The sequence below is a fragment of the Tauraco erythrolophus genome, chromosome 8 (assembly GCF_009769465.1).
Source record: "Tauraco erythrolophus isolate bTauEry1 chromosome 8, bTauEry1.pri, whole genome shotgun sequence".
NCBI classification, from domain to species: Eukaryota; Metazoa; Chordata; class Aves; order Musophagiformes; family Musophagidae; genus Tauraco; species Tauraco erythrolophus.
In genome coordinates, this window is record NC_141472.1 from 523848 (window position 1) to 550636 (window position 26789).

Below are 26789 nucleotides of genomic sequence, written 5' to 3' on the forward strand. Positions count from 1 at the left end.
CACAAGACTGCAAACAAGTCCTGCAAATTGGTAAAACGTTCAGTGTAATTTGTATTAGAATTAAACACTGCTTTGGGTATGTACAGTTTGGGGATATTTATCTTTACTGCTACCCTAATCTGCAACTGAATGATTGTTGTATTGAGTTAGCTATTATTTGATGATTATCTCAAGCAGAACAGAACAACCCCAAACTAGCAGGGAGTCTTTATCTAAAAACAAAATCAGACAGATTAAGACTGCGAAAATGCAGCTTTATAATTTAGTAATTAATACTTTTTAGTTTGTTTCATTAGAACTTAAATACATGTTGAGGAGTCTGTTCTTGTAAATTCTGTAATTCTTGTAAAATACTCTATCAAAGATTTTGTTCTTCGTTCAATTATCTGCACTGCTTGAACAAGAGTCTACAACAATCTGTTGTTTGAACGTCTTTGCTATTATAGAGTATTTATATGAGAGAGATCTGAGTAAATTCTGTATTCTCTTCTTGAAACAATCTTTAAAAAAAAACACGGCCTGAGAAGAAAGATTTGGCCAAGTACAAAGTAAATCTCTCCAGACAAAGTACCTATGGGATAATTGAGTCAAATCCAGGCTCTCCCTTAGGAGACATAGCAGAGCTATTAGTGACTTCTCCACCACATCGAGTCTTCTGGCAGAAAATGAACGCTCTGTAGTGTCTTTTGGATAATCCAAACCCTAATATTTTATCTTGTTTATACTGATCTGGAATGCCTACAAAAGGAATTAAAGCATTTGATTTTTAAATAATTTAGCAAAACATTGAAAAGGCCATTCCTGTCTCCCAACACCTTCCAGCCCTCTCGTCTCCTGTTGGTGGGTCTCCCTGGAGAGACGATTCTGCCGTTAGACCACTGGCTCATCTCTCCCAGTTAAACAATATGTCAGATGGGTGACATGCGGAGGGGCTGCAGGTCTGCGTACGTTTCTGCACAACTAGTTCACCCAGATAGATTTTAGTAGTTGTTTTGCAACTCCAAGTAAAACAACTATATTTTGAAAATTTCAAAATACGTAATTCCCACTCCCAACAGGCTCATTGAAGCTATGTTTTAAAAAAAGTCATTCAGAGAAAGGGAAAAAAGTGGAATTTCAAACTTCTCCAATGTCTGGGAGAAAAACATAATGCTGATAAACGCACATCTGTCCAACTTCATCTATGAATGCTCCTCAGCTCGACAACTTCACAGAAAACCAACAGATTTGCCATCAAATTGTGAACCTTACCCCCAGGGTTTCTTCTGGCTGTTTTTCTGATGGCTACCTGGACAACCAGGGCCAACCCACCCCTTGGTCCCACCTCCATGAGAAAGTGAAGGGACATCTCCAAACAGCAGGATGGGCAAGGAAGCCCCTGCGACCAAGTAGCTCTGCAGTGAGGGAGAGTCTGCTGGAGAAGAACGGGCAAGGGGCACCAAGAGATGAGGACTTTGCAAAGAGCAGGGTGAACGGCACCTCTCGCCTGGGGCAAGCAGCAGAAATCTGGGGCCAGGAGATGGAAGGGGTAAGGAATAATAAATAGGTTGTAGAAATGGAGCCCTCTACTCAGGCTCCACAGGAGATAATTCTCTGTGATGGTACTTTGTCCAGAATAAATTTAGTGCCACCACGCTAGAAAAATAAATTTAAAGCAAAACCAATGACAGCTGTCTATATCTCAACTCATTTTCACTCAAAAAACCACCTTTTTCAGATGCTTACAATTCAAGTCTTGTTTTTAAGACTCATTCAGTACATCTAGTCTTACTTTGTAAATCATGTTTAAAGCTTTGAAATAAAAATGATTAGAGGAAAAAAGATGCTGCATGCTTATCAGTACATATTTATGTGCAATCACGCAGATTCTTTTTGTCATAGATGCTCAAAATGTGAAAACTAACAGAAGCCATCCTTGAGATTACAGCTAAGTCTTCTTGTTGACCAAAACCAGCTACAGAACTTTCTGATTTCATCTTCAATTATTTTACAGTCTAAGATTTTCTAAAAGATGCATAACTTAACTATGAAAAATATTATTGCTGCAGTATGATGTTTAGTATATACAGCAGATAGATAGGACTAACTTCTTAAGTCAATAGACATAAACTACGGTGCTGTTCCTCTAATCTTTACATTAATGTGCCACAAACAGTTTACTTTCCCAAACACGTAAGACAAAACAAAAATACGTTAAATAAATAAATAAACAAACAACAATGTTTCTCTTCATCTTTTTTCCACAGATAACTGAAGCCAGGCACAGTCCAGGATTTTTAATAGCCATTAACTGTGTTCACACCTGAATTTTTTGGAACTTCCCTGCTCAAGGTCAAGGACAAGTTCATGAGCAGCATCCAGATCTCCCACATCCAGGTTAAGTCACTAAGCCACAGAAATCAAAGCCGAAATCCTCACTGAAGCCCAAAGCAGCCTTACATGGCCAAAAGCCCTGGGGGGCTGTTAAAATATCAGCATGTTCTTTCCTTCCAGGCTATTACAACACAGTCTCCATATGTATCTGTCACGTTAAAAACTATATTAAGAAAAAATTTTTTACCATGAGAGTTGTAAAACACTGGAACAGGTTGCCCAGAGAGGTGGTGGATGCTCCATCCCTGGAGACGTTCAAGGCCAGGTTGGATGAGGCCCTGAGCAACCTGATCTAGTTGGAGATATCCCTGTTCCTTGCAGGGGGGTTGGACTAGATGACCTTTGAAGGTCCCTTCCAGCCCTGACCATTCTATGATTCTATGATTATCAGAAAAATGATACCACAATAAAACTTGACCATATGCCTTAATGACCAAGTAGAGCATGTTATTTCAGAGACAGAACAATAAAGTGTAGAAGACCTAATAAGAAGTTCAGTAGCATCTTATGAAATCAGCATTACAACTATTGCTGGTGCTTTTGATGTTGATAAGCCTACTGTAACTCATGAACAAGTAACACTGAAAAAAGTATTTTTCTAATCTCGAACTTTCAAGCATCACCTCACAGACTAAGCTGACATATGAGTAAAAGGAATTTAATTATCTATGTAATCCTAAAACAACTGGAAGATCTTCAGAGTGTAAGAAAAGTATTTCACTATAAATACTTTACTGTAAAAATGCAAGCTGAACTTCAATTACCTTCTTCGCTTTACAGTTAAATTGGTCCAAACTACTGTGGTTAGGAGTTAAATACTTTAAGTTTGTTGTTGCTGGAAGTTACTTAAATAATAATTTTTCCCCAAAAAGTCCTCAGCCCTTCTCGTCGTTTTCACGTTATTTCAAGTTTTTCTCAGTTATGCATGTTTCATATTCCTTCTCAAGTCTTGTGACACTAAAGCAACAACTTATACTTCAAAGTATTTTAAATTACTCATGTATAAAAATGAACGAAGGCAATCAGTTTATTACTATAAAAAGAAACCTGAATTCAAGGCAAACTAAAGTAAATTAAATTCAGATCAAACTAATGGTTTTTAAAAAGGTGTATTTCATGTTAATGAGTTTATTTATTCATACTGACTAAATACATCTCCAACACCGTACGACTTGTCAACACTTGTGCCTCACCAAAATAAACCCAACAGACCAAGATTTGGTAAGTGAGATGTCAAGATGTTTTACTGAGGTGTCTCAAAACACCCCAGAATAGTCAATACACAGCCGTGCTGTGCCGGAGAGCACCCTGTCCCACCCAGCCACCAGCAAACCGCAGCACACCGCGCGCTGGGAGCGCTGGGGCAGGAAGGTTGGACCCACCATACACCAGCTCCAGCTGTTTCCCTGCTTCTTCTGACCTTGGGCACCCCTCTGGGCAACCACCACCTCCGCACAACGGCGCACGTCACCCGGCTCGCCGCGCAAACACCTCACTGTTGGAGTCTCTTCATCAGAATTAGAGGGGAATGAATGCTTTTCTCCTTGTAAAGGTTATTTATACCATTTCTTTGCTTCCTTTCTATGCACTGTTCCTCCTCTTTTCTTCCTTGTAAGACACCTCCCTTTTTTATTCTGCGATGGGAATTCCATGGGGTTTGAGCCCATATTGCTTCTCACCTGCTCTGCATACAAAGCTCAGCCTGGGGAAATCCACTGCCTGGTACTGGGATTAGGCTCGTACAGAACAAACCCTGAGGTGGAGACCTCTCTCCTGGCTCTTTTCACAGCTGTCACAAATACCACACACAGTGGTTCTGTGTGTTCAACGCACTGGCACGCTCAACCGCCCAAGTCTTTCCCAACTTAAAAAGAGCCTGTTAGCAGCTGTTAGGATCAGCTAACATTCAGACAGATTTCCAATAAATATAAAGCAAAAGTAGACCTACTTTGTCCAAGCATGGTACTAAAATTATTTTCCTTTGATCCTTCAGCAGTGATTTTTCTTTAGCCAAAGGGATATTAAAAACAAAAGTGATCATTCCAAAACTTACAGGAGCTTTAACATCTGTAAGCAAAAAAAAAACCCCATCCCAGATACTTCACTATCAATTTGTTCTCTTTGCATATCTTTGAAAACTTATAGTTGGCAACAGTAGAAAGTGGGATATCAACCATTTTGTGGGAAAACACTTCTAAGGAGAATTTTTTAATTATTTCGAAGAAAAATCATTAAACTAATGCATTGTGGATGCACAAGAACTGACATAAATATCTCTTGTTGAAGTTTCATATTTATGAAGCGTGCAAGAAAAAAAAAGAGCCCATAGAGGAGCCTCACAAAGTTCACCTGCTTTTTTGTTGAGAAAGCTCTTATTCATTGTGAAGAAACACAAGATTACTGCTTTTATAATTGCCAAGGATCTTGGCAAAACTAAGCTGGACTGGTAGATTTTCCCAAGCCTTTTGCAAAGTACTTCACGGATACTGTTTTGTGTCATGCTTACTGTAACATTTTGTACTCATATGTTGAGCTTACTTTTCTTTTTTTATTATTATTTAAAACAGTTGTGTACTATACGCACAAAATTCAAGCTGTCTCTCCCCATCTTTAAAAGGAAAGCCAGTCTTTCAGTCTACCCACGGCAGATCAACGCCGTTAGGAGGAAAGCTGGGGTTTAACACTTCATTTGGCTCACAGAACAAAACCTCCAGTATGACTACTGAGATTATCCAGTTCCCCAAAGCCACACCAAACAATTTATTTGCTGAGATGTTGCAAAAGATACACACATACTTCTATGGTACAAACTATTATATTTAACACCAAACAGTAGAAAAACAAGGGTGAAAAACGACTTCAAAAGCAATGTGCTCCTAATGGTGACGCTACAAAATCGACCACGAAAGTTTGGTCCCCACCATCCAACACGTCAGGATAAAACACCAGAGGATTTAAGGGTTGAGGGAAGACGCAGATAAGGAAAAAGAGAGAATGAGCAGCTGCTTTATAATCATCCTTCACAGAAGTCTTGAAAGGATTTCTAGTGAATTATTACAGACCTCATTTATTCTAACTCCCCATCTGACTACTTCTGTAACCACCATGAAGCATAAGAATAAATTTATAGGGTGTCCACTGTCATAGGACCTGAGCATGGAGCAGGTGCCTCCAGCCCCCCTGACACTCAATGGTATGCAGAAATGGCACAAACCTCTTATTTCTGTGTCTCTTGTTGCTCCATGTACATGGCCAAGGATTTGACCCTAAACAAATAAAAAAAAGTGAATGCTGTAGTATACACTGATAAAAGCCAAATCCCCTGAAAAAAAAACCAAACCTCTCCAAAACAAATAAAAAGCCCTCCCCATTAAAAACCAAAACACAACACAAAGCCCCAGGGAAATTTAAAAAAAAAAAAAAAAAAAAAAAAAAAGGTGCTATTAAGAACAAAAAACTGAAGACAATGAAGTCAGGTCAATGAAAATATAGAAAAAATATGCTGCTGATACAGAGTATCCAAGCTCTGAGATTGTCTTATCTTCTATGTATTGAAAAAAAAAAAAATCTATTTTCAAATGATCCACACAGATAGTTATAGCCACTTCCATAGTCCAGTAGTCACAATGTTTAATTTCATCAGGAGGAGAGCACAGTTTACAATAAAAAAGAGCTTAGTAAAGAAGTTGGGAAAAAAATTGCAATAAAACTAGTTCATCAAACTAACATTTCCCTGATTTGGCATGTGTGGGTCAGGGAGAGGTTAACAATTCTATTCACTTCTATGTCTACTAATAATCCCAAATTCATCTGTACCATACAACTGGAAAGACAGATTTAAATCTGTCCCAGAAAAACCTCACCTTGGTACTGATCAGCCTTACCCAAGCCAGCAGTTCTCCACTCTCGAGATGAGGCTGAAGGCACGCAGTGCGCCCCTTGGCACCATGTGTTTTAAAGAGAAAAGACTTTCATTTTGCTTCTGCACCCTTGCCATGGTCTTCCAAAGAAACCAATCAACAGTCAAGTTTCCAAAAGGCGATTAATGACCCCAATTACTATTATTTTTTAAAATAAATAGCGACTAGAACATTATTCTTCAGGTCACTGCTTACAGGCAATGGAAAATAAACACGGGAAGATAAAACCATAGGTCAGACAATGCTGAAATTTTAAGAGTGAGGAAGAAGAGATGGGGGAGAAAAAGTTAAGTATCAACAGTCTGGCAAATCATTTGTACAAAACAACTTTGTTTAATGTACTTAGAGTCACTCTTGGGTAGAAATAGCTACGCATCGCTGCCCCGAGAGAGCCAGGAGATGCGATTAATGAGGTTACCGTCTACCGCAGAACTCCTGGCAGGACGTGAGGCTGAGGTTCCTGGCAGGAGAACTCAGAACCTGCCAGAAGCTGCAGGAGTTGGATGAATCAGACCTTCACACAGATGTCCAAGTTGGGGGAAGGGGGTGGGGGGCAGAAAAAAGAATAATCCTGCAACGTGAAAGCCACCCGGCTTGTGTGACTAACTACGTTAAACTGCATTTTAACAGCCAGTCTCACAGGACATTTTAGTTGTGTTTTTTAAAGCGGCTTTGAAGAGCAATATCTATTTCCTAAAAATGCAGTCCAGCTCCTGAGTAGAGCTCTCCACCACTAGATCACAAAACGCTATGCAGACAGTCAATATCCATCCCTGAGATTAAAAGATTGGCAATAGAGAGGATAAGTGTTGCCTAACAGCAACCGAAACGACATGACAAGGATACAAAACAGAGACACGTGGCAAGTTACTACAAGTGAAAAAATTTTCTTCGTTGACAAAAGTAATACTCTTTCTTCCATAATGGAGCACAGTGATCCTTTTAATTTGCTAGTCTTACAATTGATAGCCTTATCTAGAAATTTTTAATTCCAACCCTTCTTACAATGGAAATATCCAGAGCTAATAAATGAAATTATGTGATTAAGGAAAATACCAAGTTTTCCTGCAAAAAACTTACATTCTTTTTACTAATGCACTTGTGTCACAGACCTTGTCTACTTCCCTGAAAGAACAAACAAATTAAAATAGAGAAATACAGTGTTTCCCTGTTTACTCAGAATAAGAAACAACCCTGGACATGAACAAAACCAAGCACTGCATCTCTGAAGATATTATTGGCATGTATTCAGAGTATGAGGCACTGACCTGCCATGCAGAACGGACAAAACTAAATCATGTCCACATAAAACTGGAATATTAGATCTTCAGACGTGAAAAAAAAAAAAAATCTTACAATAAAGGTTCTATTTCATGACACAAAACTGCAATCATTAAGTGAGTTACCTTACTATAAAATAATTCTAGTATAATATGTTTAGCTCCTTGAAATTGTCTTCATAGTCTCCTAGTATAATATTTTTTGCAATAAAGTAATTTAGCAAGAGCCAAATTGCTTTGCTCCTATTAGAGTTTCTCCTTTACCTATTTTATTTTTGCCTTGACAATATATTTTAAAGGCAGTAAAGCAGAAAGCAGTAAAAGAAGCAATAATGAAGGAAGAGATGCACAAAGTGATCCTTAATGGATTGTCAACTCATGAAGGCAATTCACCAGCCGGAGCAAAATGAGTTCTATGCACAAAAGGAATCAATACTCCTTGTAGCATCCTTCCTGCTCCACTGCAATTTATCAGCTAAGCAGAATACTGTCACATCTCGTAGGCCTCAGAAAGCTCCCTGCTCTTGCAAGCAATATTTTTTCTCCATGGGTTTCACCCCAGCCGAATCGGACCCCTGTATCGCACCCGTCTGCTGACCCTTACAAGACCAGAACAGAGCAGCTTCTTCAGCAGCCAAGACCAAGGAGGCGCCTCTCTACCGTGGGACTGGGACCCACGCACGACACAAGCCACCTCGGCGTGCCGTCACCGCTCTCGCTGCTGCTCATGTCTGCTTAGTTATCGGGTCGCTACTGATACGCGTAAATATATCGTAACGTTTATCATTTAACTGAGAACTAGGTACAGAGTCAAACGTCCTGAAGCTTACGTCGTGTGATGCTTTTAAGACAGCCAGTAAAACTGGAAATGCTTTCTTAAAAATGAATAAATGAAAACAAAGGACCATCCAAACACTTACATTTATGAAACCAAACAGTTTGGAAGTTATAAAGAACAGTAATAATTTTGCCCTGGGCAAAACTCATACTAATAACACTACTACATCTAACCTTGAAATAAGCAAACATTTCCCAAGTCCTAAACTTTGTCCTCACTTATTCATGAGATCAATTTATTAACATGAAAATTTTCGAATGCAATTCAAATTCCGAGGCATACAGCCCTGTGAGCCTGTTAATGTGGCTGGAATAAATAAGACTGTAAGAATGGAGCGACACGAAGGTCACAAACTCACCATTTACCTAATGGAGCATATTTCTGCATTCCAGGTTATCTGAAGTCATTTAATGGAACGTAATGGCATTAAATAAGATAACCTCCTCATTAAAGAAGCGCTCAAATCAACTCACTGCTGTAAGAAGCATCCTCGATGCACCGATCGGCTTCCGTAGGGCGCGACTGTTGCCAGCAATTAGCAGTAACACAACCCCTGATTGAGTGGGCAGCAATGATGCTGAACCACCTGCTCTTCCACGGGGCAGACCAGAAGATGCTTGGAAATTGTGGATAAGTGTTTTGAGATTGGTTTTGTATTGCTCAGAGGTCAATCTCTGAGTTTTCAATTGATGACTTGAAACCTGACTCCTGGAAGGTTTCAGTATCTCTTGTCCCTTCTACCCCCTCCTCCAGACCGTATGGCCAGTATTTAAGGTACCTTTGGCACAAGTGCAGTAACTATGCTGTACAGGTAAGCTCAACAGGAAAAAACAGCATGAAGGAAAACAGCAAACCTGCAACAGAAATGGGAATGCGTTTCATCGGACTCCTCCGTGCACACAAAGCACGCTGGATACTCATCAGACATTAAAACACGGACAGTAAAGACAAGATCAGCCCTTGCAGACCTGCTCAACTCTCTCAAAAGGTGACATTTACTGTTCTCTCTGAAAAAAAAAGTAATAATCTTAAAGGTAATCACTCAAAACCACAGTCATTTCATACTTCCAAATACCACCTATAAAATTCCAGAGCTGAAAACTCCAATCTTTATTTTAAATATCCATTATAAACAGTATAACAAAAGCTTGGTTTTGATCGTGTCATTGGCACACAGAAAATTCCAGAAAATATAAAAAAACTCTTAAATGTGTTTTAAGAAAAAATTCTGATGAAATTTTCCTTCTCCTCCTTTTTATTAGCAATTATTAGCAACAATAGTACCAAAACCATGAAGCAGAACTGAGGAGTAACAGTGAAGCTACATGTTTTAAAGACTTTCCCTTGAGCAAAAAGGCATCTTCAAGAGCAGAGCGGTTTTTCTCCTGATCTCTTGCCTCTCTCTCAGAGAAAGGGGACATTTTGTCCAGAAGACTTAAGAAACCACTACAATAGACAGAGCAAATTGGGAAGAAAAAAAAAAAGCACGGAAACAAAACTAAAAATCTTGGGAAGATGCTGCCTACTATTCAGGTAATCTTGGCCACTTCTTTTTCTAGAAGATGCCCTGCTAATTGCAATGGAAGTACTCAGAGTAAAACATCAGTTCCTGCAGGTAAAAGACTACAATCCAGGTCTCATCAGCCAACGTTTCTCAAATACAAACACAACCAAATCTACCACACAGATTTTTGTTGAGCTTCTACCAGCTAAAGAGCCTTGGAGCACCGTATCTTAATGTCAACAAGGCCATAGAAATTAAATAGTATGTGAGAGTGAGTGCAAGAGCATGAGAGAGAGAAGAAGAGAGGGCGTCTGAAAGATATTGCCTCCTAAAACCAGGAAGAAAAATGCCTGGATAAATATTGTGAACATGGTTATGAAATTATTATTTTTCTTAAGAAGCTTCAATATAAAAATACAGCACACTGCCATCTTTTCCTAAATTATCAACATTTAATATCACTTCAATATATGCAGAATCTTGAAGGGGTTTGCTTGGCAAAATAGTTAAACCTATCACACACACACAAACCTAATAATTTAGTGGAGAGAGGCCAAAAAAAAGACTGACTGTATCAAAAGTTGCTTGTATCTGCTGAGCTATGCTGCAGAGAGTGAGCTATGAAAACAGCTGGAGAGCCCCAGACACAGACCTGCTAACCTTGTTAAAAAGCAAAAAATAAAAATGAAATAAAAATGTAGTAATAGACACGGAATTTCAAAAATAGAAAGTGAAGATCCTCCGACAAAACCCTCAAAAAAATAAAGGAACTTTACAGAGGAACTTCCTGGAGCTTTGGTTTTATTTCCAAGACACTTATCTTAAGAGTAATGCAAGTAACAGGAGGACATTCAGAAAGAATTAGAATCAGAAATCAGTTATTTTACTGATCTGAATAGTAGCCTTGGCTTTGGTCTTAGAAACAGCTAGCCTTGGAAAAATCTCCGCACGCCTATCAGTTCCTGCAGGATCTTCCAGTGCCAGAGCACTCGCTGAGGGTGTGCATCTGGAGCTGGGGAGAAGGCTTCAGCCAGCGTTGTACTCAATAACAACTCTCTGTAAACTCATTTCCATGAGGATGTGTTCATTATTTGGCACTTCCAACCTACTGCTGGTAAATCTCCGCACAAACAATGAAAACAATTAATTGGCAGATTAGGGAAACAAAAGACTTTCCCTTCACGAGTCAGTAGTTTTAAAAATAACATTAAACCATCCATGCACCTCTTCATCCTTTCCTCCCTAATCTCTACCCCTCCCTCCTTCAAACCACCACGTCCTGAAAATACACATTAACTCCAGAACAACAACAGACAACCCCACTTCCAATACATAAAACTCAAAGGAAAAAAAAATAATATGCAGTACACATACTATTTCTACGCCCTGCTCACAGTTCATCGCACAGTCTGACGATCACCACTAAAGACTTCAGGCAGGAGAAAATTAAAGACTGAAATATTGTACCACCCTTGTATGAGCAGAGATGTCTTTCTGTCTGATTTCTTCTCATTTAGCAGAAATTCAGGCCATGTGAATGTGACTGCAGTTTCTGACAGTCACAGTCTTAAAGCAGTGAGGAGGATTTCTTCTCTGCACCACTGGAACTTATTTTACAAGAGCCTGACACATAAAAAACAGAGCAGGTTGATACATGGGTAGGTCTACAAAAATACATGTATTTGTGCAAATAGTTCAGGTACATGTACCTAACCTATGGAGCTGAACGTTAAAAGCTGAGCAGTAAACCTGTCCCTGTTTGAAACCCAGACATACCCACACACGTTCACCTAAACGTGTTCTGTGTCCACAGACAGCGCACAGATGAACGACAGCCAACGGCCAACGTAGCCACCGGACTGAAAAAACACACTTAAATTCTCTCCAGAACTACTTCAGGAAGGAAAAACAAAACAGGAATGGGTATATCATCCATACTGACTACAAGATTTTCATCAGTCACTTAAAGGATAATGTAGTAGTTACACAATTTTAATTGACAGAACCAGCTGCATCACCTACTAGTAGCCAATTATGTTACATCCTTTTAGATAAAATACTAACCCTAGTAATGCGTATATCTATATTTTTATTGACTTCAATATAACCATTATTCCACCTTCAGCACAAAGTCTGGTAAAACCACTATGTGTTCTCCATGTTTTGAGGCTGAAAACTATTCAATACGCCAACCTAATATGTAGGTTTTGTCAGACATACGTACAAGCTGATAGTTCAAAAGAATTTCCACCTTGAAAAAAACGCCCGCAAGATTTATTACAAATAAGTTGGGTCTCTTACCAAGATATGCAGAGATTAATTAGTTTATCTGTATTACTACGTTTTTTTTCTGTGTTTGCACTACATTTTTCTCTATAACATTACAGCCAGATGCTTCAGTTCCACTAGGTCAGACTTTTTACTGGCTCCTTGCCACGTCCACAACACACGTGCAAAAATGGAAGCTTTATATGAAATTGTCTGTCTTCTCCATACGATGGGCCTGGATCAGAAGTCACCATTTCAGGTCCATGATATACACTGCCATGCACATCAGAAGAACATGCATGGGTACCAGAACCAGGACCCCAGACAGCAAGTCTAGTGCTGCCTTTCCAACATGGGAAAAGAAGACTAAGTTATTTCCCCTCTGGTTTCCAGTAGACTCAGTAGAGTTTTATCACTCAAAAGATACCAGTATTCCTTCTTCAGACACTCCAGCATACTTCACTTTACACGTGAGTTTTCAGATTCTTACTCACTTTCACTCCTTTATCAGACTTAGTTACTTCTGCTGCATAACCAGATCTATCAGCTGAGCAAACATCAGGAATGATCATGAAGTTTCCAAAAGGAATTATTACAGATTATAACAAAATCATCACCTTAATGGGACTTGTGACACGATATTGTAAATTAACTCATTAGATCTACAGAGGATGACAATTACTTTGAAACACAACGACCCAAACCTGAATCAGTCATTAGGTACATAATGAACTCTCTCAATTCACAAGTTAAATTCCAGGCAGCGTGTCACCAGGCCTGGGTTTGCAAATTTAAACAAGAGAGCACATGTTGCAAAATACTTCACCTAAGCCTTTTACTTTTCCCGTGCAATTATTCATTTTAAGTAATTTAAATAACAGTATAGTTATTGCCTCTCTTTCATCAAGGCATCTACTACACTGTGAAGAGCTGTAACCTGCTGTTGGTTCTTTTTTTGGGAAATAACATCTCCTTTACTCCATTAAAATCAGTTCTAAAAAGATAAAAATAATTGATTAATCTCAAATAAATAAACGCTTTATCAGTTAGGCTAGCAGAATGTTAACACTGTTTAAAACCAATAAAAATTAATATAAGCAACATGCTTGCTAATACCTTGGCCCTTTCTTAGCAAGGTTTGAGACTTGATGAAGAGCAAGAGGAACAGAAGGAGCCTCTGGATGGCTTTGGAGTCTGCAGTGCATTAATCATCTACCTGATTCCTACCACATTTGCTCCAAACACTCAACAGCACAGAAGCCCCCTGCTGTCACCAAGAGAAAGATTTTGTATTCATGAAAGCAATATGAATTTTGGAGGGGTCAAAATAAATGTAGCCTGTAATGACTAGTCCCCTTCTAACCACATTACAGTGGGAAAATAACCTTTTTTACATCAGAAATCCAAAGAGGGGTGAAAAGGGAGAACTTAAAACAGAGGTGTCGTCAGTAGATAAGCAGACATGGCTAATTTACTACATGCATATTCACAAAAATCTTTTCAAAAGGTGTACGAGACCGCTAGAGTCAGAGATGCTGACAGGAGCATCAGCTGGTAACACATTTCGACTTTCATCTTTTTTCCTTTCCATACACACCAGCCCGAGCAGTTAGCAACTGCTACTTAATCCAAATCAGAAGGTGCATACAACTGAGTCTGTCTCAAAAGTAACCACGCAAAGGCAATCAAAATCAACTGCCGGCCAAACACCTAACGCCCGTGACACGAGACTGGAGCTCGGGCAACCTACGCTTGCTAACTGCTGCCCCAGTGTGGTCTGTGTTTTAACAAACCTAAGTATCTGGATGACAAAGAAAAATGATCCTGCTTCATAGTTTTTCTCATATTCCTTCACTCTTTCAGGTTTCCTTTTAAATCTTTACGTAAGAAATAGGGAATAGTGTGCTTACTGAAGATTGTTACGTGTCAGATTTCCTCTGTACTGGAGAAGAAAAAGAATCACCCAAACATATATTTCTTTGATTCCCCAATTTAACTGTTCATTAAACTTCCCTTAGGTTTGTCAAGCCACATACATAGCCAGCTTCATATCCCTGCCCATCCCCTCAAATCAAGGGAAAAAGCTGACGTACACAACAGAGGAAGAAAGGGTGTAAGTAGAAAGTTCAGGGGAACAAATAAACACTGGAGAGGAGAACATGGGTCTAAGGTGACGTCCACAACAACTTCATCAGTCCAGAGATGAAGCAACATCTAACACCTGTAAGAAGAGACAGCCGAGCCAGTGACGAACTGAGAGCCTCCCGCTGAGCTGCATCCTATTTTACATGCCAGTTCCTCCTTCAAATAATAGACTAAATCAAATACTCTTACACTCGAAAAAACAAACTAAATCAAGTACACTAAACCATACTATAAAATAATCAGTCCAGGCTGCCCCAAATTATAGCGTCAATAATGACAAAAAATTAAGTACAGTGGAATTTCAGTTCCTCGGGAATCGAAAGGTGAGCCCATGGTCCTGTTAGTGCCAGCCAGCTAAGCTGTCAGGGCTGTTCTCGGTCCCGGGAAAGCATCGCCCTGCCTAAACCTGGACCTTTGCCTCCCCTTCTCTTTTAAGATACTGTAGCTTAATCCTTAGCCAAGTCACAGCCAGCTCCTTGCTGACATCTCCACACCCTTCTCTGTAAAATAACTGCTGGGGAAGACTCTTTGATTGCCCTTTTCATCAGCCCTAAAAGAACAAAGTGTTCCTTTCCTATTCCAATGGAACAATAACAATGACCTCCAAAAGAAAGTACAAATGGGTGTAGTTTTTCTTTTAAATCCCCAACTTGCTGATGACAGTTACACAGTCAACTCCCTCAACCCATTTTCACCTACCTCATCTTATCTCACCAGCTAATGCTGTAATTATTCTCCAGTACGCATGTCTTGTAATCCAACAGTTTCACTGTACTCAAAGCCTTTGTAAGAACTCATTGATAAAGCCTCCAAAATTATTAAAATTGAAAGCATATGAGATATGGACATAAAATCAGAGTAAATATGGACCCCGTCTTGAACACAGAAATCCTTCCCACCTCCCAGAAAAACCCATACCTCTTAGATTTCATCGCACTGCATGTTGGCTGTAGTGCAGATGAAGATGAACTGCAGCTCATGAGGACAAGAGTCCTCAAAGAGAAAGCTCGTATTTCCAACCTTCCTCTGCTTCTCAGAAATCAATCCTCTACTTTATTCCCTTGCATACTCTGTAAACCAAGGATGGCACCTCGGATCTCATGCAAAGCAGACACCCAAGATTATGTTCACACGTGTTGATGGATGCTGAACCTGCACGCTGCCAGGTGACTGGTGGGTTAGGTCAGACACAAACACACACATGAAATGGATTTGATGCTGGATTCGTGCTGTTGGCAGGACAGCCAAGAGCAGCCCTAGTTTAACGGTAACACAGACAGGCTATGCACGATTCGCTGAAAGGTCTACTGGCCAAAGCTACCCTTTCACATTCAAATAAAGAGTGAGTCCTGTGCTACATCCAAACAGTTTTCAAAGTTTGGCAGTGAACTCAAAGGAATCGTACATAAACCAGAAATAGTGAGGTGTGCCACATTCCATCCAGCAGTGAAATTCTGTTTTCTGTTTATTTGCCCGAAGCTGACTAACACCTACCTTCCCCTGGACTGCAAACATCTACCATCCAGTCCAGCATTCATCCTCACTATGCTCCAAAGGAAGTGCTTTCAAATGGACACGTCAACACTCAAATAAAAAGACTACGTAAGTCTACAGCCCACAAAAATCTTTGTATGAGGTGTACTGCGTCTATGTGCTAATTACTTAGGAATTAAGGATGAGAATGTAAAACACAAGCATCTATTTTAAAGTTCTGTGTCGCAGAGGGGTAGAGCTATGTTCACATAGCAGGTTTCCTGGAATACTTACTTGAAACTTGCTAAAACTTCTAAGATTACCTTACCTCCAGGCTGATTTCTTTGTAAATTGTCAATAAAGTATTAGAAATGTAAAATATTCACTATTATCTTAAGAACAATTAATGATTGAACTCTTCCATCCTTAGCAGACCTCCACAAAAACACTGTGATTTTATCTGTATTTCTCTTATTAGGCTAATTCCCAAGGGGATACACGATGTTAAAAGTTGCAAAAACAGATATTTGAATAGGAGCAAAGTGATGACCTTCTTGACTAAATTACTATGTCTGGAAAAGCTCTAGATAAAATAATCTATCCTCCTTATAATTACCGAAGGATCTGAGGGAAAAAAAGAAAGTGCTGTAATTTTAAACTCATTTATATAAATGCTACACACCCTAAACTCCACAGGTAGATTCTGAATTAAAAGCCTACACCAATTAAAGCAGAAGGAAAACCAAAATCCAACAAACAAACAAGGCCATGGGAGGGACCTGAGAACAGCAGAACTGGCCAAACCAGAGAAGTCCCTAGCAGAAGAGGAGAGCAGGGCTCACACTCAGACAAGCCTCCCTGCACTCAAACAGAAAAAGTAGAATTCTCTACTTCTCCAGCCCAACCAGGAGAGACTAAAGAGGCTGATGAGCTCTCGTGCTTCTCACTACTTCCTTACCTCAACATCTTACAGTATGCAATGGACCATCATGTCAGGTCTTGGTTGTTTGGGGTTTTTTTCTAGAGGTGTTGTGGTTTAACTATTTTTACTTTTTATTATACTACTCTTAAATCATTGAGACCCGTGTTCCCATGGGACTACAGATGTGAGCACCTGGGCTGGAGATATGTCAAGAGTTTGGGGTCAACCTGTTAAGAAACAAGAACGTTTTCCGAAACAGTGAAACAACAGTTTAGACACGAAGTACAGTAATAATGATTTTCACAGTTTTGCAGCTTTTAAGTGCTTATGGAAAGTGGCAAATTTCTCCTTCACATTTGGTTTTCATACCAAACGCTCTGCTTCTGTACTCTATTCCTTTTCAAAGAAGCCAAAAAGACACAAGCGTTTAGCAGCATCTCCAAGGGCAAGAGTAATGTCACGCACTTGCTGCCCAATCCTGAGGTGCCATGCTGCAGAGCATGTACCCAGAGCTGCTGATCAGTTATTGGGAATTTCTTTTCTCTTAAATAAATCCCTGGTATTTGAAAAAATACTGGAAATTTGTAACGGAGAAATGCAAAGAACATTAAACTGAGATCTATTGCTTAAATATATCCTTTGCCTTTCATATATCTCTATGCCCTAATCAAAACTTGTGTTCAAAAAGATGAAAATCCAGAAAAGATGAATATTCAGAATTATGATAAAGTATTTAAAAAAAAAACCAACACTAAAACAAATTCTTCTATCATAAAATACTTGCATCTTGAGATGAAACAGAGGAGAACAGGAGAGAAGAGGCCAGCAGGGAAGTATTTATTACACATTTTTTTAAAAGCAAGATCATCAAAAAATAGAAAGCAACAAACTTAATTAGTTTTCCTCTAATTATCTGCTCTATCACTCCTCCCCTCCCCCCCCCCCTTTTTTTTTTCAACCTGAATATCAAACAGATATATTCAGGATACAGACTAATGTTACTTCATTTCAATCACACGACTTTTCTTGCTGAACTGCAAGAAACTGTAATACAAAAGCACAAAAAATACCCTCCTTTTAACAAACCACTTTTTGGCAGAGAAAATTAGATCAGCTCAAGGTTTCTCCAATGTCATGCACCAAGGATGCTGCAGCACCCTCCTGCCCTGCCCGGGAGCCATCCGACTCACGCTCACGCCTGCCAGGACATGGCTAATGGCTATTTCCAGGCTTTGGCTTCCCGCTCCCGAACCCAGCTGTGCTGAACAGCTCCTGTCCTTATGCTCTGTTTGAGTAAGAGCCAACTAATCTCGTTCGGATGTACCTGGCAAAAGCGAGTCCAGTTACAAGTCTTTTTCCATCAAAATCTGAAACTAGAAACAGAAAAGGGGAAAAAAAAAACCAAACACCAAAAGCCAGGTCTTCCAAACACCTATATCAAGCGGGAGAAAACCAGATGAGTGGTCACACTTATACCAAAATATTCTGAAATACACAGCATTAACCATGGCTTTGCACTGGAAACAAGTATTTACACCCCACATGGTATTTACTGAAGCCAAAAGGAATTCAGAGTTGTTGGAGGTTGGTTTGCTTTTTTACAGAAGGGGCAAGACCTGCAGTAACAGCTCACGTGACATCCTCAAAACTCAGTATTTTCCTCCCCTCTATCTACATTATTGGTTTGTAACTGGCTGTTTCTAGCTGCACCACTATTAATCTTCAAGTTCAGATCAAAATTTACGTATTACTCTTTTACCTTACACATCTACTTGAAAATTAGCTTGATCACATTTCTTTACAATGGAGAAAAGTCCGTTCGTTTTTTTCCCTAACTTTAACGATACAGATAATATTATTGAGCCAACGAACAACAGCAAACGTTGGAGGAAAAATAGGGAAGGTAGTTGGTAGGGATTTTAAAAAGATGACTACGTGCCCACGTATTTTACTCAATTTTTATTGGGTAATTTCTGGGTGGGCAGAACGCCAGCTGAACAGAAGGGCCCAGCGCAGGCAGGTAGCGCTCACCACATTTAGGGCTATTATGTCCAGTTGTTAAGGGGAGCTGTCAGCTCGGGTTATACATCGGTAACAACAGGAAAATGCATCACTCCAACCCAGCTACCTTGTAATTTAAAACACGTACAAGCAAAGACACAAGCGACCTGCCTGTATCTCATCCTATAAGAAAAGGCTATCACTTAAACGCTCTGCAAAGTACTTCTGTACCCAAAGCTGCTTGGCCACTTACTGTTTTTCTTTTAAAAAGTCAAGAGTCTACAAAGATTTTATTCTTTCTTAATTTGACAAACATACGTAACATGATACGAGGAAAAAAAAAAGAATATTCTAACAATTACTGTAGCCTTTTATACACATTTCGGCATTGTGCTGCAGCAATAGGGAGCAGTAACATCCCAAAAGTTCATGTAGTTTAATCATCTATTGCAAATATTTACACATATTTTACAAAATCAGGGGAAAAAAGTCTGATACAGCCCACACTAGGAGAAAGGAGCTCCAACATTAAACTCCACAGGCATTTTGCCACCATCTTTGACCAGAATCCTTTGCCGTTTGGGTTACCAAAGTAGGGAGCAGACTCTCAGAAACAAGGGCGTACGTCAGAGAGGCAACACTCACTCCTCTGGCCATGCAAGGACCTCTCTGCCCCAGAGAAGTCTTGGCTAAGTCCCACTGCAGAGGAGTGCCACATAACTAGCACAAGACAGAGCAAGACCATACAAACCTTTCGGACATCTTCAGCTGCCCACCAGATTCCCTGTCCCAGAGAGACACAGCAGAACTGTCTCTGATTTTTATTAATTTCTTTTTTTGTTTAATCTTTAAGCTACGTCAGTTTTTCCCCGTGCTCTTTGAGACGCCTGGATGTAAGCGAGGCGATTAGAGAAGGCTGAACAGAAGCACCAAGTTATTGTGACGCAGCGGTGCTGGAACAACCGCTAGAGAAATGCAAGAGGGCAGCTCTGCTGCGCTGCGGCCAAGCTGCTCCTCTATGTGAAGCACAGAGCCTGATTTGACTTAATTATCAAATTTCTACAACAAATTCTGCCTACTGTCAGACGAAAAAGTATTTAAGGTTTTAATCACCTTTAAACAACTTTTACAAGTATCGTGCCTTGTTCTTCTGGCCTGGTTCATACCGTCCTAAACTGAAAGACATTAGGAATTAAACTTATGCAGTGGGAGAATGGCAAATTTTGTTTTGTGACCTTAGCTCAATAAAGTGAAACGGAAAGGATAAACTGCTTCAAGATTCGATTACTGAGAGAAAAAACGGAGAATGCAGGGGGAGACAGCAAAGGTATAGCTCCTCCTACTGATGCTGTTACTCCTAATGAAGCCAGAAAGACGCAATCTAAGGGGAACATAGACGGATACGGCACTGATTCTGCAAACACTCAAGAAGAGCTTTAACTTTTCCTGCAAGCTTAGTTCTGGAGTGTTTACTTAAATGATATCTCTCACTGACATGAGCAGACCAATTAATTTCAAAGAACACGTGAATATTCTGCTGGAGAAAAAGAAAACTCAACAGCAAATATAAATTAACTTATTAAGAACATTATGGGCTTTCAGAAACGTAGCATCAACCTCTCCCATACTTCTATTCCTCACCTGAAAACACAAACCTGCTTCTCATAAATGTTGTTTGGCAGAAGCGCATGTACATGAGCAGATGTGTCTGCATTAGTACTTCAGCTCCCAAAGCATGCGCCTCTGGAAAACCCAACCGCTCTCATTTACTGTGTTCTGATGCACACCATGGAGAAGTCCTGGAGCACACAAATGAAACTGGAAGATGTACTCCAGGACACAACTAACGCACTGCACCTGCTAATGGCCTTACAGTTACCGGAGCGGATCAGAGGAAGGAAGAAAAAGCCCTCAAGCCCATCCATTGCACACGCTGGGGTTTTGATGCTCTTGCTCTACAGACCTGCTTCCCTCGGGCCTCCTCACCTGGTAAAACAGACGTTGCCAACCACACAGGGAACAAATTCTGCGTGCATCTCTGCAAGAGGGAGTGTTTCCATGCAAGCACGTAACACAAAAATTTGAAATACTTTTTCTCTTGCTTTATTTATCATCTCATACACTGCAAAGGAAACGGGATAATTATTATAACATCTAATCATACTTTCGTATTATAAACTAAAATTGGAAATAGCTCAATCTACATTATAAAGAAACTGCACAATAAGATGGATGTCTAGATTGAAGCAGTCAGCATAAGTAAACACGTACCACAAGCAGATCAGGGGCTGGACTTCAAACTAGATTTATTCCAAATCCCTAGACCCAACTCATGTGTTTCAAAGCTATCCAAAGGCCAGTTATCGGTTTGGACCCTTACAGATGGCTTAACATGAATCTTGGTAGACTCACGGAGAGAAGTTTCATGTTCTTCCAAAGGAGTCTAGTTCACCTGTCCCAGCACCGCCGTGCGAATCACACCAACGCGTGGTAAACGGGGAAAGGCGATTCACTTCCAAACCACGGTATCTCTCCAACATGAACTGTAACACAGGTGCTGGCAAAAACAGTTTTACAGAACTCAGGCCACCTCAGTGCCGCAGCTACAGCTCAAACCAGCAATCCCAGCTTCTCACAAGGTTGTATACGTCAGCTGTCCTCATTCCTGCCCCGAACTGTAAGCAATGCAAGCTGATTCAATTAGCTTCGCCTAGGAGGGACAAAAGCTAAGCTGGATCGATTTACTCGTCGTTTCTCAGGCGAAAAGCATGCTCAGCTAACGCAGAGTAACATTCCTAAGCCAAGGTAATATGATCGTTCCTACAACCCCATGATTGACTTGAAGGTTCTCCAATTATTGCTCTAGGAGGCATAAGTAGCTCTGATTCCCACTCATTGGCATGTACCAGGGAAGACCATGTGGAGATGGGTAGAAATTTGAGCAATTTTCAGGCTATTCCACAGGTCAGATATACATAAAGTATCCAAAGGTACATATATATTAAATATTAAACACTAACATTGGAATAAACACGTGATTCAGTCACCACTGCCCAGTTAAAGCAAACCATACATGGTATCTCATTTACGATGCATTTTATTAGTGCAAAAGCAAGACGTGACCCTGTTTTAAAAGCTGTCGCTTCCTGACAATTTGTAATATGTTATCACAAACACTGATAATGAGTGAGATTGACACTCTGCTTCAGGAAGAATGAGATGGGAACCACTGGTACGTGTCTTGGTTTCAACACACAAGACCTAACAAGTCTGATGATAAACAAATGTTTCCAAGACTAACAACAAAAGCTTGACAGTGAGAGGATTGAGCACACGTATTAATTTACCACGGGATTAATTTCATTTATCTCTGAAATTGCAGGCAACATTAAAGGAAACAGAAAATCTATTGCATACATTAGGAAAATAAATCTAACAGCGAAAACTAACATTTAATATAGCTTAAGCAGCGGAAACGTACACTACAAAAGCAGGAATCTTTCCAAAAATCTCAGTTTTTGTTTAGGCCGAGAGAGTCAGGAGCTCTATGCTGAAGTGCTAGAAAGGCTCATAATCCCTTCCTGCCCAGCAATTTGAGCACATTAAACTACTTTTCTAACATGCTTAATACAGTGTAATGAAGCCAGTTCTCTTCTGATACCTGACACCTTTAAACAATTAATATACGTGAGTGCAAGCTGTATTTTCAGGTAGTAAGTGGATCTAAGTACAAAATAACAGGTGTTTTTCCCATCAGTCGAGCACTTGTAACATTAAGACAGTAACGCTATTGCGTGAGAACCGCTCGGCTTTCCCCGAAAGATGCTGGTCTTTAAATACTTCAAAAAGTCCCTTTTTTCAGGCTTCGAGTGGCACTAAATATTTTTAAAGATGTTACCTCCTCACTGAACGTCTCGCCAAGCGGCTTTTTTGAACAAGACAGCTGCTTTCCAGCCATTTAGCTTTTCTACACGCTCCGCACATCAGCGTGACGAATGGCGCGTGTGGGCACCTCGCTCCTCACAGCCGACCTCCTTCCCTGCGCGTGCACGGGCCGGCACGCACGTACGTGTGCATGCACAGGAGCACTGCATTACCACACGTGTGCTTATTAGAGTATTTGATTATCACTGCCATTTCGAGAGGCTGCTTCTGTGGGAGACGAGCTGGAGAAAGCAGAAGAGAAAGTGTTCAAGAAAGCTTTAGTGAGGCTTGACGGTTGGGAGGAGCGAAAAGTTTCAAAATCTTGAACATTCCTCTATGCCTTTCAGATAACACGAGGTGGAGGCAACATTAAATTTTCAGTATATGCTTTTTTAAAATCATCTTGACCTTTTGACTTTATGTAGCTCACAAGCACAACAGAAGGAGCAATTCCCAATGCAGCTCATTACATACCTGAGCAAAGCTACGTGCTGCCACAGGTCCTGGAGATCTGCTTAAGAAATGGCCAGAGAGTAAGAGACTTCTCTGGAAAGTCCACCTTCTGCCCAGTATGAACATTGCCCTCTTCCAGCTCCCAGTAGTTGAGCTCGCCTCAGCACTCCTAGCAATGCCCTTGAAGCAATCCATATGATTTGTTATCAGCCAAGTCCTCCTCCGCTTCCTCGACCCCTCCCCATTTCTTTAAAATCACTTTTTCATTACTTCTTTACATATTCTTGTTAAGATCAACAGCTCAGGTCTTCATCTTACAGACCTGAAGGTGAATTCACATCAGATTAAGTGTTCACCATCATGATAGTTTAAAACGACAGACTTCAGTTTTGCCGTTGTCTCCTTGCCCAAGAAAACCAAAAAACGTTATTGAAAGAAAATTTTACAAGAAATCTCTTTGTTTTCCTGTGATCACACCCTGCTTACTCAAGTCTACCTGAACACAGCCTTCATCATGCTGTTCGTATGATAAAAGGAATGGTGACCCCGAAAATACATTTTATATACGTATACTCATACTTCTGTGCACACACACACACTCGCCCTGGTGTCCTAGTCGGTTTTTATCAAAAGAAATAATAGTAATAACCACGTGCTCGTTTAGAAACACAAACTTTGGAGTTCTGTCTAGTCAGGCTTTATGAGGATTTTTCTCACTTGTAACTGCTCACAAGAACAAATGTGGGGTATTACAAGCAGGGAGACAGAGCAGCATAAACCAGTTTTACCACTTTCTCATTTGCAATATCTAAATACAAAAATTGTCATGTTTTTCCAATCAGCTAAATGCCAGCTGCAATGACATCGTTAAATCTGTACCAGATCTAACAGATTAACGAGCACAGCAATTAAGACTGTATTAGAGACCTTATTCTTACAACACAATCAAAAATGTGCTTCTTTACTTCTAACAAAGAAAAAAAAAGTCAAAACAAAAGCTCAGAGGATGAATTCTCATTTTCTGATTGACCAAATGCAGTTAATCTAAATCTAAAATGGCATCTGGTTTTGAGAAATAAATTGCAAAGACTTGGGATATGAACTGGAACAAAGCTCAAAAAATACCAAAATAAAGCAGCCAGCATTAGAGAGGTATAGGCAGAAAGGAAAACAAAAGCAAAAAAAATGCACATGAGAAAGCAAAGCAAAGCAGGAGCATGGGACAGACAGACCTCAAAAAGGACAGAGACCGTAACAGAAAATTGCATTTAGCCAACCATGTTTTCAATTACAAGTCATGTAGTTGTAGGCAGCCTTCACTCCTCCAAACGACAGATATAAAAGAAATGGAACAGGGGAACAGGGAAAGGCGGCAAGAAACATAAAATAGTAAAGTTTACTATATGGGTTTTAAAAAAAAATAAAAAAGAAAAAGTGTTGGGCGATGCTGAGGAAAGTAATTACCTGTTTATTTTCTTGAAGTATTTCTCAAATCCAGAACTCTGTCATGAACATGATGGCTCACCAGACAACCCTGGCATCCCAGGATTTTATTTCATTTTTTTAAGTGTTCAAGCGTGCATATTAACTTGTCAGCATCGTATTCAAAAGTTTTATGATGGTTTCTTTCCTTCCTTTCATTGCCAAGCTGGGTACTCTAACCAGAGTGAAAGCAAGGTAGCCATGCCAGCCCAGCTGGCAGGCTGGCATCGCGCTTCAGGCAGCCCGCTGCCAGCACAGGGAAGGAGAGGACGGAAGGAAACAGCACGGTTGCCCCAGAGCAAAATAACACAAAATCTCAGCAAGTTACGTCCTCTACTTCTCTGCAGCGACGAAGGGTGGAAGAGAACAGACAGATGTAGGAGCTAATCCTGCTACGAAAAAGTTGACAATAATGGGTATTTCTGCAGCCTGGCAGTCCACGGCATCGCTGGGAAACAGATGTTGCAAAAGCAGTGTGCTTCTTCAGATTAAATAAACGCACATCGTGGCAGCCCTCATGTTTTGTTACAAGTAAAAATTAACTTAGAGGTACTGGTGAAGAGCGTTTGTCTGCTGTGAAGCTCAACTTCATTCAATTTATGTCTGTCATTTTAAAAATTCAGTCTATGAAGAAATGGTAGATGCTCAGAGATGGGAATGCCAATCTAGTCAGGACGGCAAAGCTGAGAAAATTAAACTGTACAACTGTGTAAGAATCAACGGTGAGATCCAAGTTCTACACAACGCAGGTATTTCCAAATACGTGCAATGAAAGGAGCAAATTTGAGCTTTTTTCCCAAAGGAAGCCTCAGTGGATTCAGATCATCCCACTAACCAGAAAAACACGCAAGGACAGTCGGCTAAAGCGGACTGGGAGGTCAAAGAGCGACGACAGAAAATGGATGTACCCACTGAGGTGAGGTTTGCACAGAGCAGGACAACAGCTGAATGCTAACCAAGCTAGGCAGATTTGCCACAAACGGGGAAAAAACCCCAAACACACAAGGGAAAATAAGGCAAAGATTAAAAGACAAAGCAGGTCAGAAATAAAACTTGCGTCTCTAGTTGTGTAGAAATACTTGTATTTATTTCTGTTCCTTCTAAAGGAAAGAACAAATACATACACACAGATATACAAGTTTGAGCAATTAATAGTGCAGAAGGAAATAAATCTGTCAGCTCCTGGCAAGGATCGCATTATTCTTACAAAATACAAACAAGTCTATCTTACAAGTGTTACAATCGGGGATTTATCAAAACACATTCCCGAGAAGTTGGAAATTATATCTGATACATCGAAGGCAATGGAGAGGTCGGAGGACAGCTAGAGACTTCAGAATACTAAAAACTCTACCCATAGCCAAACGCTGCATTCGATGGAAGGAATCTGAGGAGTGGAGGAGGGAATTGGGGAAGTGGTAAGAATAGGATGAAGTGAGCGGTCCCAGCGATGTTAGTGAGCCTATGTACAGAGTAAGCACATGGTACTATAAATACAGACTGAACCATCTAACACCAAGGAACCACTAGCAACATCCATGCAATTCTTCTGATTTCACCTTTTATATGGACTAGTGGGAACCATTTTGGTAGATCGTATCACAACCAAGACTAGAGGAATTGATGTATGAAGAAAGAGGAAAATCGCCAAGTGTGCCGAGCTTGGAAAAGATGCAAGTAATGAGGATTCTTACAGTTTACAAACATCTGAAGGATGTAACCATCGAGGAGGGACAGTAATTAGGACAAAAATGGGCTTAACTTCAAATAACTCAGAGGAAACACAGTTGCAAAATAGTAATAGTATCAGGAAACGCTTCCTGACAGAGAAGTGCAACGACAGCTATCTTAAAGCATAGGGCATCTTATATAGATGTGCACATTAGATTATTTTACATGGAACACTGTGGTAATCCATACCTCCGAGAGGGTCCAGTCATGATCCTACTAGATGGCTGCTAACACAGAGGTCAACCAAAGAGCCCGTTACCATTCTTTTGTTCATGCCTCCTATTCCGAACCAAACCGCACAACAGGTTTGTATGGAAATACAACCCCATGGAGTTGCTACAGCTATTCATTTGGATGAAAGTTTTGGAGTGATTACAGCTAATAAACATGCTATTTCTAACCCTCTGAAGCGATATTACAATTCCAATAGACCGTATGGTTTTGGCGTACTGATATTGCAATGTGCTCCTTGGAG

General features: G+C 40.2%; 1 protein-coding gene across 1 annotated transcript in view; it reads right to left on the reverse strand.

The window, feature by feature from the left end:
- The window catches only part of ZNF804A (zinc finger protein 804A), a 152042-nt gene that overhangs the window by 110901 nt on the left and 14352 nt on the right, over window positions 1-26789 (reverse strand). The window lies entirely within an intron of this gene.